This window comes from Pongo pygmaeus, chromosome Y (genome assembly GCF_028885625.2).
Source record: "Pongo pygmaeus isolate AG05252 chromosome Y, NHGRI_mPonPyg2-v2.0_pri, whole genome shotgun sequence".
Lineage (NCBI taxonomy): Eukaryota > Metazoa > Chordata > Mammalia > Primates > Hominidae > Pongo > Pongo pygmaeus.
Window position 1 is genome coordinate 4889619 of NC_072397.2, and position 17613 is coordinate 4907231.

General features: G+C 37.1%; 1 pseudogene; it reads left to right on the forward strand.

The window, feature by feature from the left end:
- The window catches only part of LOC129025955 (anosmin-1-like), a 184445-nt pseudogene that overhangs the window by 105556 nt on the left and 61276 nt on the right, over window positions 1-17613 (forward strand).

A 17613-nucleotide genomic window follows, 5' to 3' on the forward strand; every position in this document is an offset into this window, starting at 1 on the left:
TGGCAAAATTGCTTTTGTTTGATGAGAGGAATGAGCAGGGGCATTATTGTGGTGGAAAAGGGCTCTCTCCTGAAGCTTCCTTGGGCACTTTTCTGCTAAAGCTTTGGCTAACTCTCTTAAAATACTCTCATAATAACATATATCTAATGTTCACTTTTGTGCAAAGTTTTAGTATTAAAATGAGATAGAATTTGGCTCATTACATTGAAAAGTGAACTATAGGACTATACAAAGTTTGTGCACAGCCTCTATAAGTTAACTGAAACTGACTTATGGTCTGCACTTGTTTATCAGAAAATAATCTTTGTAAGGCCAGTCTTCTGTCCAATTAGAGAGCTGTAGAGGTCTGAGTTGTAAACTAGAGTTGATAGCTGCAATTGTTGACAAACTCAGCTGTAGGAACTTAGAAATGTAACATGCCAACCAGGCCCTGAACCCTCTACGCATAGGTAACTTGAGTTATTTAACCTTAGCGTACCTCTCCGTTGATAAAGGAGCATCTATTTTGGTCTCTCAGATCATACCCACTAGGTCCTAATAGCACCTTCCTACCAGTTGTGAGGAATAAAAATGTCTCCAGATATTATCTAATGTCCGCTGGGAACCGGTCCCTTAACTTCTGGAATTTGCACTTTCCCTTACTTGTTCATACTGAGGGAATGATGTTACATTTGCATTAGAGTATGTCTGTTTTCATACTGCTATAAAGAACTGCCCGAGACTGGATAATTTATGAAGAAAAGAGGTTTAATTGACTCACAATTCAGCATGGCTGGGGAGGCCTAAGGAAACTTACAATCATGGTGGAAGGCAAAGGGAAAGCAAGGCACCTTCTTCACGATGCAGCAGGATGGAGAAGTGCCGAGTGAAGTGGAAAGAGCTCCATAAAACCATCAGATCTCCTGAGAACTCAATATCATGAGAACAGCATAGGGGAAAGTGCCCCGATGATTCAGTTACCTCCACCTGGTCTCTCCTTTGACACATGGGGATTATGGGAACTACAATTCAAGATGAGACTTGGGTGGGAACACAAAGCCCAGCCATATCAGTTAGTTTCTATTTCATTTTGTGATGATCCGACCAGTCCAATAGTGATATAATACAGAAGTGTATAAACAAAGAAATAAGAAATGTCAAGGAAGATCTCTAAGAAGGTAAAATAGGAAACATTTTTCTTTTTGTAACTTGGATGGATGTGATGAGTTTGTAGAATTTGGTCGTGTTTGTGAAATTATTTGAGATGGTAACCTATTTGAAACTGAATAATGTGAATCAAAGAGTAAACAACTATATTTCATAACTTTATAATTTACTCTTCTTTAAAAGAAATTACTTACGTGAGGATTTTAGGCCATCTATAATTAATTTATATGTATTCTCATTGTTTCTTGTAAAATTTCTACAACTGTCTTTAAAAATTCTGATGCTAACAAAGATGGCTAGCACTGATTGCACCTTTATATTGCACCTTTCTTATGTGCTAGTATCTGTGCTATGTGTTTTGGATGATGTATTTAAGGCTTAGGATAATATTTTATCCTCCTTTTATATTTGAAGAAACTTACACTTGCAAAATTAATTTTGCCCCTAAATTGTATAGCAGTTATCTTGTGAATTTGTCATGCTCTGAAGGGGACACACTGCATTTGTTTCTGTTCCCTCTCATTTGCTATTTCTGTTCTTTGTTTCTGTTCCATCTTTCTTCTGTTTTCCACATCACTTTTACCTCTTTGAATCATTTTCAGTATTTATGACTTGTCTTTAAAGCTTTGTGTTTGTCTAATTATTTGTTGATCTCTTGCCTATATCTGTAACTTCCCACATCTACCATTATTATAATGCAAACTAAACTGTTAAATGATTTTTACCTGTTCGGTAGTAAATCTGTAAACTATAAGCATAGTGGGTCATCATTTTCAGTTTTGTCTGTTCACCACTAGATTCCTAGTACCTAGAATGCCAGTTTGGTCTATAACAATATACAAATGGTTCAGTGGGCTGAACATTACATCGGCATTCTTAATAATTATTACTAACAAATGCAGAAAGTAGGGGAGGGAAAGAAATCATAGTTTATCTGTAGTACCCAAATCATCCCTAATTCTCTAGGGATTTGTGAACTTCTTGAACTATTATATGCCTCATGATATTCTAGAAATCTTTCAGTAAGATTCTGAAGTGTTGCTGACTCATACAAGTTGACACATTTGTTTTCAAAATAAATAGAAGAAGAAGGAAGCCAAGATAAACATAAGTAAAGATTACTATAATTGAAAAAAGAGGGTATGTACTTGTAGAAAAGTGACTTCCCTAATATACATGTTTCTGATTTTCTCCTAATTTTATACTGGTGAAATGTAAAATTTTCCAAAATATGAATTTTATAAAATTTATATTTTATAAAATATATATTTTATAAAAATATTAAATTTTTATAAAATATAAAAATATAGATATGGCCAATGTCTATAATTTGCCTGGGAATGCAATTAATTGCAATCACATCTAACAAATTGGTATTTATAATTGGGTTTCCAGGCAAATTATACTTATATTTCCAAGCATAAAGTAGTAATATTTGAATGGATTTTTTTTTTTTTTATTTCATGCATACTTAGTGTTTAGATGCCTTCGTTGAAAGAGACACCTGGCAGTTTTGCTTACTTTTTTAAAAGTATACTATCTTTTTTTTTTTTTTTAATGAGGTGGAGTTTCACTCACTCTGTTGTCTGAGCTGGAGAGCAGTGCCACAATTCTGGCTCACTGCAACCTCCATCTTCCAGGTTGAAGCGATTATACTGCCTCAGCCTCCCTGGTAGCTGGGATTACAGGTGTGTGCCTCCACACTTGGCTAATTTTTTGTATTTTTAGTAGAGGAAGGGTTTCGCTATCTTAGCCAGGCTGGTCTCAAACTCCTGACCACAAGTGATCCAGCTGCCTTGGCCTACCAAAGTGCTAGGAGTACAGGCATGAGCCACCACACTCAGCCAAGTATGCCATTTTGTTTTTAATAGAAACTATACATGCCCATTAAATATTAATAAAACAAACTGCACAGAAAAGTAAAACCAAACCATCACTCCAGATTTACCATATAGAAACAGCCATGGTTTACCATGCAGGAAAGTGTTAACACAGCAAGGCCAAGACTGCTCTCCTAATGCCTACTTAAATGGCTGGCCACAGGCCAGCTCCTGGAAGCTTTGTGCACACTAGTTTCAAATAAATGCTTAAAGTTTAATATTACTTGAAGTCAAGAGAAGACAAAGAGATGCCAAAATATTAGAAAAGATTATAAAAGACATTGTAAGGTTGGAATTCTTACTCTTTGAATTCCATGTTTGTTTTATTATTTACTGATGTTCTAATATTAAGTTCACGATGTCGCACGCATACGTTTTTCTCCACCACTCCTTCCACCTATCAGTTTTTCTAACATATTATTGTTTTAAAATTCTTAATTTTATTACAGCAAATTCTCTCTCCTAGCCATCATTCTTACTTTATTTAATTTCAGTTTCATATTTATGTGTGTAGAAATGTGATTACTAATTTTACTATTTCTTTTCCAATTTGTTTATTGTTTATTTTGTAAATATAATTTTTTTTTTTTTGAGAAGGAGTCTTGCTCTGTCGCCCAGGCTGGAGTGCAGTGGCTCAATCTCTGCTCACTGCAAGCTCCGCCTCCTGGGTTCACGCCATTCTCCTGCCTCAGCCCCCCGAGTGGCTGGGACCACATGTAAATTTAATTTATATCTTTGTTTTCAAAAAGGATCTACAGATGGTGTTTTCTTTCAGTTTGTGCATGAGAAATTTTACCTACAGTTATATCTAAAGTATACTTGGACTGGACAACTTTCTTGTATAAGTATTACTTTATTTTATCTATGGTACTAGCCCATTTGTTCTTGTTTTCTGTTTATGGTAGAATGGCTAGGTTTTGCCATTGCATGGTACATAGTGCCCCCTGCCCTTCCTCCCAAAAAACACACACACTCACACAGAGTTTATTTTCCTTAGAATTATATAGACATTGCTTTGTTAGCCTCATACACTAAGTTTAGTAGAGAGACATTTGGTAGCAATCATATTTTCTTTCCCATAATCATCTTGCCTTTTTTACCTGGATGCCTGAAAAATTACAGTTTTCCCTTTGGAGTTCAGAAGCACAAGATATATTCCAGTGTTGCTTGTTCTTTTCTAGAACATAACCTGGCCTTTATTTATTTGTTTATAGTTTTTTCTGTTTAATTCCTTGATAGTTCTTTTTTTTTTGAGACAGAGTCTCATTCTGTCACCCAGCCTGGAGTGCAGTGGTGCAATATCAGCTCACTGCAACCTCTGCCTCCCAGGTTCAAGTGATTCTCCCATCTCAGCCTTCCAGGTAGCTGGGATTACAGGCATGCGCCACCATGCCCAACTAATTTTTTTATTTTTAGTAGAGACAGGATTTCTCCATATTGGCCAGTCAGGTCTTGAACTCCTGACCGCAAGTGATCCTTGATATTTCTAGTTTATTTCTTAACTTTATGTTTTTTTTCATATTTTACATTTTTGTTTTTAACTGTTCTATTTCATCTCATTTCATTGTCTCACTATCTTGTCTTCATGCTCTTATATATAATTGTACTAGCAGGAAATAGAACATGGACCACATATATATCTCTTGTCACACGTCTTTATTTACCATAAAATTGATGGGTATTACACACATACTGATTTGAATAAGTCCTTTTCCAATATTTTCACATTCCTCTTAAGTCTCTAAATAATTAACTTTTATTATTACATGAAATTTTACATGCTTAATGGTCATACTTTTATGACACTTAAATTATCTTTGTTCACAGGATTTCCTACTGGAGACCAATTTATACATTTTCTTTATATTTAGAGTTAATATTCACACAGCATTTTCTCTGACCTATGCACATTTCTCTCCTTATTCCATTCAGTTAGTAAATTCTCATTAAACTATGATTAATGACCTAGAGAGAGACCTTGTATACACATATCATATGTTCTCTAATTTATATCCTGACAAATAATACTTTTTAACCTAGTCCAAGAGAATTATGGAAGATAATTAATAGACAGCATCAAAATTTGCCTTCGATACAAATAAAGAAAAAACAGTTAAATAAAGCTCCTCTGTAAGATAGCTGCAGCAAATGCACACTACTCTAAGATGAACTTCATTTAATTATGTGTTGCAATTTCTTAGATGCAGATTCCAGTGCTTAGTCTGGAAATAGTAGGTTGGAATCTAGTGGCTGGACACACTGTAGAAAAATGTAGAGAATACCTTCTGTCTTTGGATCTCTTAAAAATTTTGTCAGTATGCCAGAAGAACTTTGAAATGTTCAAGGGTAAACTTGTAACAGTGGAAAAAAGACACAGATTACTTAACTCTTATTGAGTATGTATTGTGGGCCAACTATGCACAATAGTGTCTAGTTCTTCATGTGTGTTACTTCATGTAATATTCATAATGTAACCTGTATTACTTCAAGATTCACAGTCCATAAACCTTGAGTGCAAAGATGAACATATTTGTTTCTATGATCCCCAAAATAATCATAAAAAACATTTTTGAATTCTTACCAAAAAGGAGAAAAATGAACATCCATACAAAACAATTCTTATATCGACTAGAAGATCTAAATTGTTGGGCTAATTATGATCGTTCTCCTTTTCTGGTCATTGAACCCATGCTTCATAACTGTTCTAGCTCACTGTCTTTCTTTATTTGTCTTTATATCTGCTCCAATAGTTCAGTAAGTAATGAAGATAAGGAAGCACGGCTTCTGTTTTCCTGTCTCTCAAAGTTCAAGGGTGTGGCAATTGGCATATAGATAATTAGAATAACATATGAATAGAGGATCCAAACTTTATCTGACTCTTGACTCATACTCTATTTTCACAGGTGAAGAAGTATGAACTGAGTTGATTTCATTATATCATGATGCAAACTAAGTCTTTGTGATTTCCAAGTTACCAAGCAGGAAACAAATATTTCTACTTGGAAATCTCAGGCCTGAGGCAGTGGCCAGTGATTTTGGTAACTAAGTATTTTCTTTCAGTGGGTATAATGTATATGTTTTGTTGAAAGAAGAAAGTTGGCAAATACTACACAATTGTCACAAATCTGTGAGCATATTTCTTTGATTACTTAGATTTGAAACTAAATTTAGAACTTCAAAACTCAGTGAAGTTAAACACATCTAACAGCTAACAAAAAAATGAGCTGTAAAAGAGAGTACGAGAAAAAGCCTTGAGAAGTGATGATGCTTTAAATGCTTGTAAAGTTTCTTTTTAATTACTTAGCTACAAATTTGTCATAATTCAATAATAACACCATGACTTTTCTTCTAAGCTTTAACTTAAAGTTCTTAAATTGAAAAGTAATTTTAGTACAGCCAATTCATGTTATTTTCACATTTTATAAAAGATTAATAACTAACAAACATCTTTATCTTATACCTACAATTCCAACTCAAAACTTGAAATTATACTTTTTCTAGCTAGTATTTCTACCATTTTCATTTTGTTAATTAATGTAAGAAAAGAACAGGCATTTAATTGTATTTAACTTGTAATGAAGTACTGATGCCTTTGTCCATTAAATTTGCAATATCAGAAAGATTATTGTCACTACCAAACAATAGTATTTGGTGCTGCACACATTCTCATAGTATAAAAATTTTCTGTCGAATTTATTTTTTTTTTAATTCTGGTAAAATGCAAATAATATAACATTTGCTGTCTTAACTTTTACATATATTTTAATTCAACATTGTTTGGGAAAAAGAACCATGTGAGACTGTGGAGAATAATTTACATTGAAATTGTAGTTATCCTGGGATTACTGGGATATTCCCTTGTGAAGTTATGTTTTGAGTCTTCAATGGCATTTCCAGTCATCATCAACATGAGAATCATAGACTAAAATTAGTGAACTAACTATCTTTTTGGAAAAGAGTTAGAAACATTTGTCCTCCCAATCTCCCACCTCCCACTAGAGACTTTGATAACGCTGAGATGGTTTTCTTTTGTCTTCTTTTTCTTTTCTTTTCTGTCTTCTTTGCTGTTCTTTTTTCTTTTCTTTTCTCTTTTTTCCTTTATTTGTTTTTTGTTTTTAGGATGGAGTCTCTGTCATCAGGCTGGAGTGCAATGGTGCGATCTCAGTTCACTGCAACCTCCACCTCCTGGGCTCAAGCAATTCTCCTGCCTCAGCATCCTGAGTAGCTAGGATTACAGACATGTGCCACTGTACCCAGCTAATTTTTGTATTTTTAGTAGAGACAGTGTTTCACCATGTTGCCCAGGCTGGTCTTGAACTGCTGACCTCAGGTGATCCACCCACTGGGTCATGGTAGGGATGACCCAGTGTTACCCAGGTGTCATGATGGTGCAGAACCATATTTAGTCATCAGGGAGGAGCAGCAGGGAGCATACAGGCGAGTGTTCCCAGGTATCGTTCAGGTGTAACCCACGTGTTTCCAGATGTTACCAGTAATGAGCCCTGGTTAGGGATCACTGTGGAGCATCATGCAGAATGCTGGTGGTGAGATGCATGATGTTCCTATTCTCCCCCTGGACTTCTGTTCACCAAAGCCACCACATTTATGTCTTATATTCCTAAACCTGTTGTGACATCAAATAAACAGAAAGTGTCCTCCTTGTTCATCTTCCACTTCCAACATTGGGGAACCATGGCATTTGCATTGGTTCAGGTAGCCTGAATGGTTGTCACAAATGGAGCTTGACATGTACAGTTGTTCAAAACATGCATACTTGCTTTTTGCCCACAGAGCACTTTAAGGCACAATTCCCGGCAGGGTGCTGTCTTCCTGCATGCGGGCAGACAGCATCCTGGCATCTCTCCTCCTTGTGGCCCCACCAGTCTCTACAGCTGTGGCGCCACCCACATCTTGCTAATAAGAACATGGGGGTGCCACCCCCTACCACCTGCAAGCCTTGGTCCACAGTGGCATAGAAGTGTGCTGATTACATTCCATTCATGACAACATGGCCACCCCTAGGTAGAAGAAAGGCAGTGAAATTTAACCTGGCTGCACACAGATGTTCCACATGAAAATACATTTTGATAGGAGAAAATGCCACTTTGATAGTATAAAAGAAAGCAAATACATCTATTTTGTCAAACATTCAAGAAGACTTCATGTGTCTTTAATGGAATAGTAGTTATCATGGAAACCATCTCCCATAAGGATAAAAGGAGGCTTGGGGTAAAAGTTAAAGTTATGGTGTTCATCTTTTCTGCCATCTTCTATAAAGCAACAAGGTACTTAGGGTTAGGGCTGGGGCTTGTGCAGCTGTCTTGACTGTTGTCTTCCTTAAGGGAAAAAGAAGGCAAGAGAACAGAGAGCATCCTTCCTCTTCTTTCCCTGGGTGGGGCAGCTTTTAGAAGTCTCAGCAGCTCCGCTGTTCCATGGCAGAAAGAAGCCATTATTTTCTGATTGCAGGGATAACCAAATGCTTTTTCCAACCATTTTTTCCTAATGAAAAAGAGACATTTGAAAAATGGCTCTTTCACATTACTCAGACTTTTTAAATAATACATTCCTCTAATAAGTCCAGGGCGTGCTATTCTCACTAATGGTTGATAGATTCTGGGCTCAACCAAAATGTCCTCAGCAAGATGCTGTTCAAATGCCAACTATTTTACAGATAACATAGGTGTGGGCTGATTTTTAAACAAGATTCACATTCTTTTACTGCACAACTGATTGACAATTTCATATTAATGATAAAGACTGGAAATTATTGAAATATGTTCAATTAGGAGGCTTAGACAACCATACTATATAATACCAACAAATATGTTACCATTGTGAGAACTGTAAAGTTTTACAGAACTACTGCTATTTTGATGAATATTAATATATATGAAAAAATAGCCAGGTGCGAAGGCTCATGCCTGTTACCCCAGTGGCTTTGGGAGGCTGAGGCATGAGGATTGCTTGAGACCAGGACTTGAGACCACCCTGCGCAACATAGCAAGACCTCATCTCTATGAAAAATAAAAATTAGCTAGGGATGGTGGTTTGTGCTTTTAGTTCTACTTTCCTGGGAGGCTGAGGCAGGAGGATTCCGTGAGACTGGGATTTCAAGGCTGCAGTGAGCTATGATTCCACCACTGCACTCCAGCTTGGTGATAAGGTGAGACCTTATCCATAAAAAAAAAAAAGAAAGAAAAATTAGAGAGAGTGGCTTGTTACCAAATGAAAATATATGTAATGTATACAGTCCATAAAGGGCCCTCAAGTTGTACTGAACAGCTTATTTATAATCAGTTTTTTTGACAAACAGCTTGGAACCAAGGTGGAATATGTGATCTGTGAATGTGGGTGCATATACGCAGTGTGTCTGTTGCATACAATATAAAATAGTCACTCATGGATTATGTTCCTTTGAGGAATCAGCACAAATTGTCACTTTGATAGGAGAAAACCAATACATGTATTTTGTCAAACATTCAAGCAAAAGTTTGATGGGAAAAAAATGTAGAACTTCCTTTCAGATGCCTTGGAAATCAGACTTCATGTGTCTTTAATGGAATATTTTAAAAAAATTCTTCTTTGACTTAGCCTCTCTTTCCCGAGGAGAACTATGAATGCTTGGCCAGTTGTGAGTTCCTCAAATACATCCTGTTGTTGAAGCAGGGGGACTGTCCAGCTCCTGAGAAAGCCAGTGGATTTGCGGCTGCCTGCGTTGAAAGCGGCAAAGTTGACAATGAGTGCTCTGGGGTACAGAAATGTTCGAATGGGTGTGGACCCACCTGCCAAGTACCCAAGACTCTGTACAAAGATAAGGGGCTGCACTGGGGGTGTGAAGAGACATGCAGTGCCACAGAAATCTGTATGTGCCTAGGGAAGGGTGTCCATTGTAGGTGTGAAAAGTCCAAAAAACATAAAACCTTAAGAATATATATTTTATATCATATACAGACATCTTAACATATTCATGGACCCGTAAAGATTAGCCATATTAACTCAGCTTGGGGCAGAGCAAGTCATTCATATTAATTCTTTTTAATGTGATGGACAGCAACAATTCAGGAAGATTTTTGTCTTTATTTGTCTTTTCTTGTCTTTTCTGCAGTCAGACTGATTCAAGTAAGCCCTACTGGGTACATTGGAATAATAAATTGATTGAAATCCCTGGGAAATAGGCTGGGAGATAAGGCACACTTGAAAAATGCACTATAAATATAATGGTGTGCTTTTTCTGCTGATATAATCCAAGAACACTAGTGTCATTGTACAGATCTTAAATATTTTGATTAGTACCTTTAGATTCTAGACAATGGAGTTCAATTTATCAGACATCTTAGCAGATGCAATAGTTTATATTCAAAAGCCGTTTCTAGAGCACTTAGCTCCTTAATATCAAGTGGTACTTGTCATTTTCTGTAAATGGGGCTAAGCTCTTTTTTTTTTTTTTTTCCAAGACGGGGTCTTGCTCTGTTGCCCAGGCTGGAGTGCAGTGGCACGATCTTGGCTCTCTGCAAGCTGCGCCTCCCAGGTTTAAGCGATTCTCTTGCCTCAGCCTCCTGAGTAGCTGGGACTACAGGCACCCGCCACCACGCCTGGCTAATTTTTTGTATTTTTAGTGGACATGGGTTTTCACCGTGTTAGCTAGGATGGCCTCGATCCCCTGCCATCGTGATCCACCTGCCTTGGCCTCCTACAGTGCTGGGATTACAGGCATGAGCCACTGCGCCTGGCCTAACCTCTTTTTTTTTCTAGTTGAGACGGGGTCTTGCTGTATTGCTCAGGCTAGAGTGCAGTGTGCAGTGGCACAGCCTCAGCCTACTGCAGCCTCCCCATCCCAGGTTCAAGAGATTCTCCTGCCTCAGCCTCCCAAGTAGCTGGGATTATAGGCATGCCCCACCACACCCAGCTAAGTTTTGTGTGTTTTTGTTGTTGTTGTTGTTGTTTTGGTAGAGATGGATTTCACAGTGTTGGCCAGGCTTGTCTTGAACTCCTGACCTCAAGTGATCTGCCTGCCTCAGCCTCCCAAAGTACTGGGATTACAGGTGTGAGCCACCACATCTGGCCAGGACTAAGGTCTTTTAAAAGCCAAGCTGATTCCATTATATTATGTATAGTTTCGGATACAATCAGGATACACTATGACATATAACATTTTGTTAATTTTTTGGGTCTCATAAAGAGTAATATAGAGCAGCAGCCCCAGCCTCTTTGGCAACAGGGGCTGGTTTCTTGGAAGACAATTTTTCCTTGGTTGGTAGAGGCAACGGGGGATGGTTTGGGATGATTGAAACACATTACATTTATTGTCCATTTTATTTCTATTATTTTTACCTTGTAATATGTAATAAAATAATTATACAACTCACCCTAATGTAGAATCAGTGGGGGCCCTGAGCTTGTTTTCCTGCAGCTAGATGGTCCTATCTGGGGGTGATGGGAGACCATGATAGATCATCAGGCAATAGATTCTCATAAAGAGCACACAACCTAGATCCCTCACATGTGCAGTTCACAACAGAGTTTCTGCTTCTGTAAGAATCTAAAGCTACTGATGATCTGACAGGAGGTTCATGTGCTAATGTGAGTGATGAGGAGTGGCTGTAAATACTGATGAAACTTTGTTCACTCACCCACCACTTGTCTCCTGCTATGTGGACTGGTTCCTAATAGACCACAGACTGCTACTACTCAGTGGCCCAAGGGCTGGGGACCCCTAATATAGAGTCAGTCAGCAGGCAGTATTCATTAAAGTACAGAGATTAATAGATGGCTTTCCCTCTTTGTGTCTTTCACACACATATGCCAAATCCATATTGTTTCTAAATACTAGTAGTTTTTTAAAAAATATGTGTAAAGCAGTATTCATCAATACCAACTTTGAGTTATGTGCTGACTGCCTATTTTTGGAAATCCATGTTACTCTAACACTCATACACATCTCTTAGAAGTTAGGTATCTGTCCCATCTTCCTTTAGCTCCCACTTGGGAATATTCTTCTCTGAAATGTATGTAATTCATCCATTGTTTTTTCTTTATTATTGGAAATATGCTGTAAGTACTATGTCTCACACTCAAAATAATCGCTGCTTTTCTCTTCCTACCAAGTAACGTTTCTTTAATAGTTCTAAAGTTTTATTGTGTTCATGCCTCTTCCTTTAAACTACAGCAAATCACTCTTGCAAAATTTAAAACCATCTAACTTCTAAAGCATCTGTCATTAAGAAATCTTATTTGTCATTAAAGATTATGCTATGTATGAGTAGCATTCACCATAAAAATAGGATGCTTTTGGAATGGTCTTTTAAAAACCAGTTGTAAAACCTGTAGTCTTTTAAAGAGATAATATAAATTGAAATATGCATGTTTATAAAAGGACTGAAGAGCTAGTATGAATTTCAATTTTGCCTGTTTCACTTGAAAATAAAGGGAATACTGTAGAAAAGGCCAGAATACATGATTAAGTATAAAAAGACACTTTCAATATAAAACTATGTTTAACAAAACTGGATGGACTTTTGTTAAAGTACTGAAGTCACTCTTCTACCACAAATTAGCTCTTAACTGAAACTTTTGTGGCAAGAGGGAGAGAGATAATCAATGGGAATCAGCTACAAATAGAATAAACAGACTCTGTTGGCCTGACAATGACTTTTGCGTAATGAAGACCGTCAAGTCAATAGATTGTTATTTTGCCAAAAAGATATATATGTGCAGGTAGATATTTTTCTCTTGCTTTCTTCAGCAGCCCCTCAAGAAAGGCTGGTTTTCATGTTCTAGGACCTTTGACAGTGGCTCTGAATACGTTAGTTTATGTAAAATGAGGGCAAATAGAGCCCATAGCAACTCCACCATCTTAGCTAATGAGGCACTTGAAGTCCCTGTTGGCATTCCCAACCTGGAGTCCAGCTGCTTCTTCACTCTCAGAAGAGGAGAAGAGAGCAGATATCCCCAAGCACCAGGTAAAGTGTCCCATTCCAACCCATTGCTTGGCTTTGTGAGGAGAAAACCTTGTGCCCGGTCAGCACAAAAACCAACCTTGCAATCTTAGGATACTCGTGATCACTGTCTTTCCTACTTCCAAGATGCCTTCTTATTGCTCCAAACAAACTAATGTGAAATAATATTGCCTCCCTCACTCTGTCTCTGCTAGGTCTGTGTAATTGTTTTCCTTGATAAGAGTGAGAGTCATGGTGTGTTGAGATTAACTAGTCCTGCTCTCTGTTCACAGCTGCTGAAACTGAGATTGCAGGCTATGCCTAAGTGATTTTGGTAGTAGGTAGCAGAAATAGATCTAACATCTGTTCCTACCTGTGCTAGCTCTCCTGTCATTTTTATTTTGAATCTATGGAGCCCTAATGAAAATGCTCACTGAGCATCATTGCATTATTATATAATAGGCCAACTAAGGCCTGGTACAGTGGCTCACCCCTTTAATTCCAGCACTTTGTGAGGCTGAGGCAGTAGTTCAAGAATAGCCTGAGCAAGATGGCAAGATATTACCATCTCTGCAAACATAATAAAATTAGACAGGCATGGTAGCATGTGCCTGTAGTCATAGCTCCTTGGCAGGCTGAGATGGAAGGATCACTTGAGCACAGGAATTCAAGGTTACACTGAGCCATGATCATGCCACTGCACTCTAGTCTGGGCAACAGAGTGAGATCTTGTCCCAAAATATATCTCTATCTATTATATATGTCTCTCTAATAGGCCAAATAAAAGATTTGTCAATATAGAATATTTTTAATCTAAAAAATTACTACTTTATGAATATTTTAGGCTAATGAATAATGTGGGATGGTTTTACATTGTAGAGTTGAAGTGTATAAAACTAGATACAGAATGTGCTATATGGAGAACCAAATTCTATGAGACAGATTGAAAACCTGAAGTTTCTCCTGAGCTTCTCATTCATTAATTAACATGTATTAAAGTTTTGTTGAATAGTGCTGTTTGGAGATTCAAAATAACATTTTCTTAACATTTTTCCTGGTTTACATTTGTTTGTTTGTTTTTTTGAGATGAAGTCTTGCTCTGTCACCTAGACTGAGTGCAATGGCACAGTCTTGGTTCACTGCAACCTCTGCCTCCTGGGTTCAAGTGATTCTCCTGCCTTAGCCTTCTGAATAGCTGGGATTACAGACGCACACCACCACACCCGGCTAATTTTTTGTATTTTTAGCAGAGATAGGGTTCCACTATGTTGGCCAGGCTGGTCTCAAACTCCTGACTTTGTTATCTGCCCACCTCAGCCTCCCAAATTGCTGGGATTATAGGCGTGAGCCACCATGCCCGCCCCCCGGTTTACTTTTAAAAGGGGCTGCTGTCACATGCATGGAGAAGTATTGGCACATTTCAGTTGAATACATGTTCATGGAATGCCTACTATTTGCTGTCATCTGTAATGGGCATTGGGGTGCAAGAATACATGTGACACCAGCCTCCACATGGTCCAGTAGTTTATTACTGAGATTGTCATTAGCAGAATACTCTTTAAGTGGGCAAATTGTTTTCCTAACCTTTATATAAATTGTCATTTACCAACCTCTGTACTGTGTTTATTTTTATTACTTATTGAGTTAATATTTAAAAATATTTTTAAATTATAAAAACCCACACATACTTTCTGTTTAGTCTGCTGTGTTTGTTGAAAGGTAAATGGGAAGTACTGATTTTATAGCTTTAAGAGCTTTATATACTGGTCTCTTGAGATTTTAAAAGCAATGAGTGTCTTGAAATGATCAACAAAATTCCATATTATATATGTGTGTGTGTATGTATGTGTGTGTGTATATAAACATATATATATATATTTTTTGAGACAGAGTCTCACTCTCGTTGTGCAGGCTGTAGGGCAGTGGCACAATCTCAGCTCACTGCAACCTCAGCCTCCTAGGTTCAAGTGATTCTCCTGCCTCAAGCTCCCAACTAGCTGGGATTATAGGCATATATCATCATACCTGACTAATTTTTGTATTTTTAGTAGAGTTGGGGTTTCACTATGTTGGCCAGGCTGGTCTTGAACTCCTGACCTCAAGTAATCCACCTGCCTTGGCGTCCCAGAGTTCTGGGATTACAGGCATGAACCATCGCACCTAGCCTTCTATTATATTTGGGCACTGAATTTGTGTTACGCAGTAAGAACTGCGCTTAACCGATGGCTTGAAGCAAGTTAATCTTCATAGACTAGTGTTATAATTTAAAACAAACAGCAGAGGTCCTTTCTTTTACTTTTTAAATAAAATTATTAGCATCAAAATGAAGGGCTGGAAATATTAACATGATTGGAGATGACTGCTGGTACTAGTTCTATGAAATGCAGACCTTCATATAGTTGTAGAAAGTTTAAAAGGCTTATCTTCTACAGGTAGAACACAAATGAGTGCATTTGGGGGCACTTCTTTTTTCCTTTCTATTTCTATTTCTTTCTAAGTCTATTTTACGGCTTGGTGAGACAATCTTTCCTCCAAAGGGTGTATGTTTTACTATTTTGCTGCCAAATCCCATGGCCTCCCTTGGCTTCTAACTGTGGCAAAAATGGTTTGGGCAGGGAGAGAGAAAAGTTAAAAACTTCTACAAACATAAAGATTGAGACTAATTTGTGGCTTGCAGTTATATATATCTTCCTTTGATGTCAGTCTATTTTCAAAAAGACCTGATCATAGAGTTTATTTAATATTTCCACAAATAATCAACATGTAAAATATTTAAACTTCATTTGTATAAATAGATTCGATTGTATAATGAATCCAGTTGTATAAGTGGATTTATACAACTTCTCACACATAAATTTTCAACATTTTGAATTAAGTGGCCCAATACCTTAATGTGTTATAGATACAAATTCTAGATTCTAATTACCTTTATGAGAGATATCAAGTGGTGATTAAATCACTATAACAATAGATCTTGCTACATTTTAATATCATTTAGACTCATGATAAAAAATTACTAGTAATAGTAAAATCTCACAATCAGTATGGAACTGTGGATTGCTTATCCTAATTGATTTTTCTGTTCATATATTTTCAGCATTTTTGAAAAGCATTGGCTTTCTGCTCTTGATTTTGCAGAATTTTTTTTTGCATTTTAAAGAAAAAAAAGTGGACGTTACATATTGCATGTGCCATATAATAATGTTTGTAAATTTTTCAACAGAATAGTTTAGATTTCAGATGACTAATTTGTCCAAAAATAATTTTAAAGAGAAAAATACTAATCATTTACATAATAGAAAATATATTGAGAAGAGATCCAGTCTACACATCTGGTTATGCAGTTGGGATGCTGATTCAGCCATTGAGGACTGTATGTACTGGCAGTTAGGGCTGGAGGTCTTGAGGGGGGCTGAGCCCCATCTGCTCACAATTCTAGCAGAGTGCCAGAGCTACTTCCAACCAAAGGAGCCAAATGACCTTAATGCAAAGCAGGTGGACCATTTCTTAACATGCATATTTCAGAGTCATGCTTCATCATAATTAAAGAGATTTTTAAATGAAGAAATTTGAACAGACATCACCCTCGTGCTCAATACATTTGTTTTAAGGCTGTTGGTCCATAAGTGCTATTCAAGATTAAAACCTTACTGCGAGGGGACTGGGCTGCTTGTGCTGGCTTCTGGTGAGTTCAGGTTTCTTCATAGGCTAGAGTATTTACTGTAGCTTTATTTACTCTAGAGGATTATACACAGGAAAACCAAAGAGCAAAGTAGATTCTGAAGTCTCAAAGAAGGTGCTCTATTAGTTTGAAGAACTGGTCATGTTTCTTTTACTGTGCACCAAAGAATCAAGGAAATAAAGAAATGTTATCTGAGGCTACTCTCTTTCTTCTTATCCACATACCCCTTCTGTAGAACTATTTGGCATCTGCTGGCCAACCTTCAATGCAAGAATGATACTAAATGATCACTTTGTTAAGGTTGGTTTTTCAACACTCTGAACAAATTTTGATGACTTTTTTCTTGACACAAAACATAGAGAGCTACTTCTATTAAAACCAACAATCAATTAACTTAGGGATTTCTATCCTATCAGGAATTGATCTTTTTATTTATTTTTGTAATGAGAAAGTCTATGGTCAATGCAATAAAACTGTTCTGTCTTGTAAACATTTTGGCATTGCTTTATTTTCTGGTATTTATTTTTGTAAAAACAGAGTGAATGTACGTGTGAGTAGTAGGACCATGCTGGAAAAGAGATCTGAGTTGCTTGAAACAATATATGATAAATATGGCAGTACAAAATACCTATGATAAATCTTCACCCTTCCCTTGGCGACTTTCAAGCAGAGTAGGGATTACCATTTTTGCAATGGTTTGCATAAATGTTGCACTAGTCTCTTATTTCCACAGACATATTCTTGAGGGAAGAGTAAGAAAGTGAGTTTTGCTATTTGTTCGGCAAATATAGGTTGTTCATTGAACATTTGCTATTGCAGAATATTCTCTTCTGGGACATTGTGAGGTGTGGGAATGAAGGAGACATAGTTTTTGACCTGTGGGGGCTATGGCTTAATGGGAAAACAGGCATCATTAAATTACTTTGCTGCAGCAAGAGGCCGTTAAATGCATGTCTTCACAGTTAGAGGT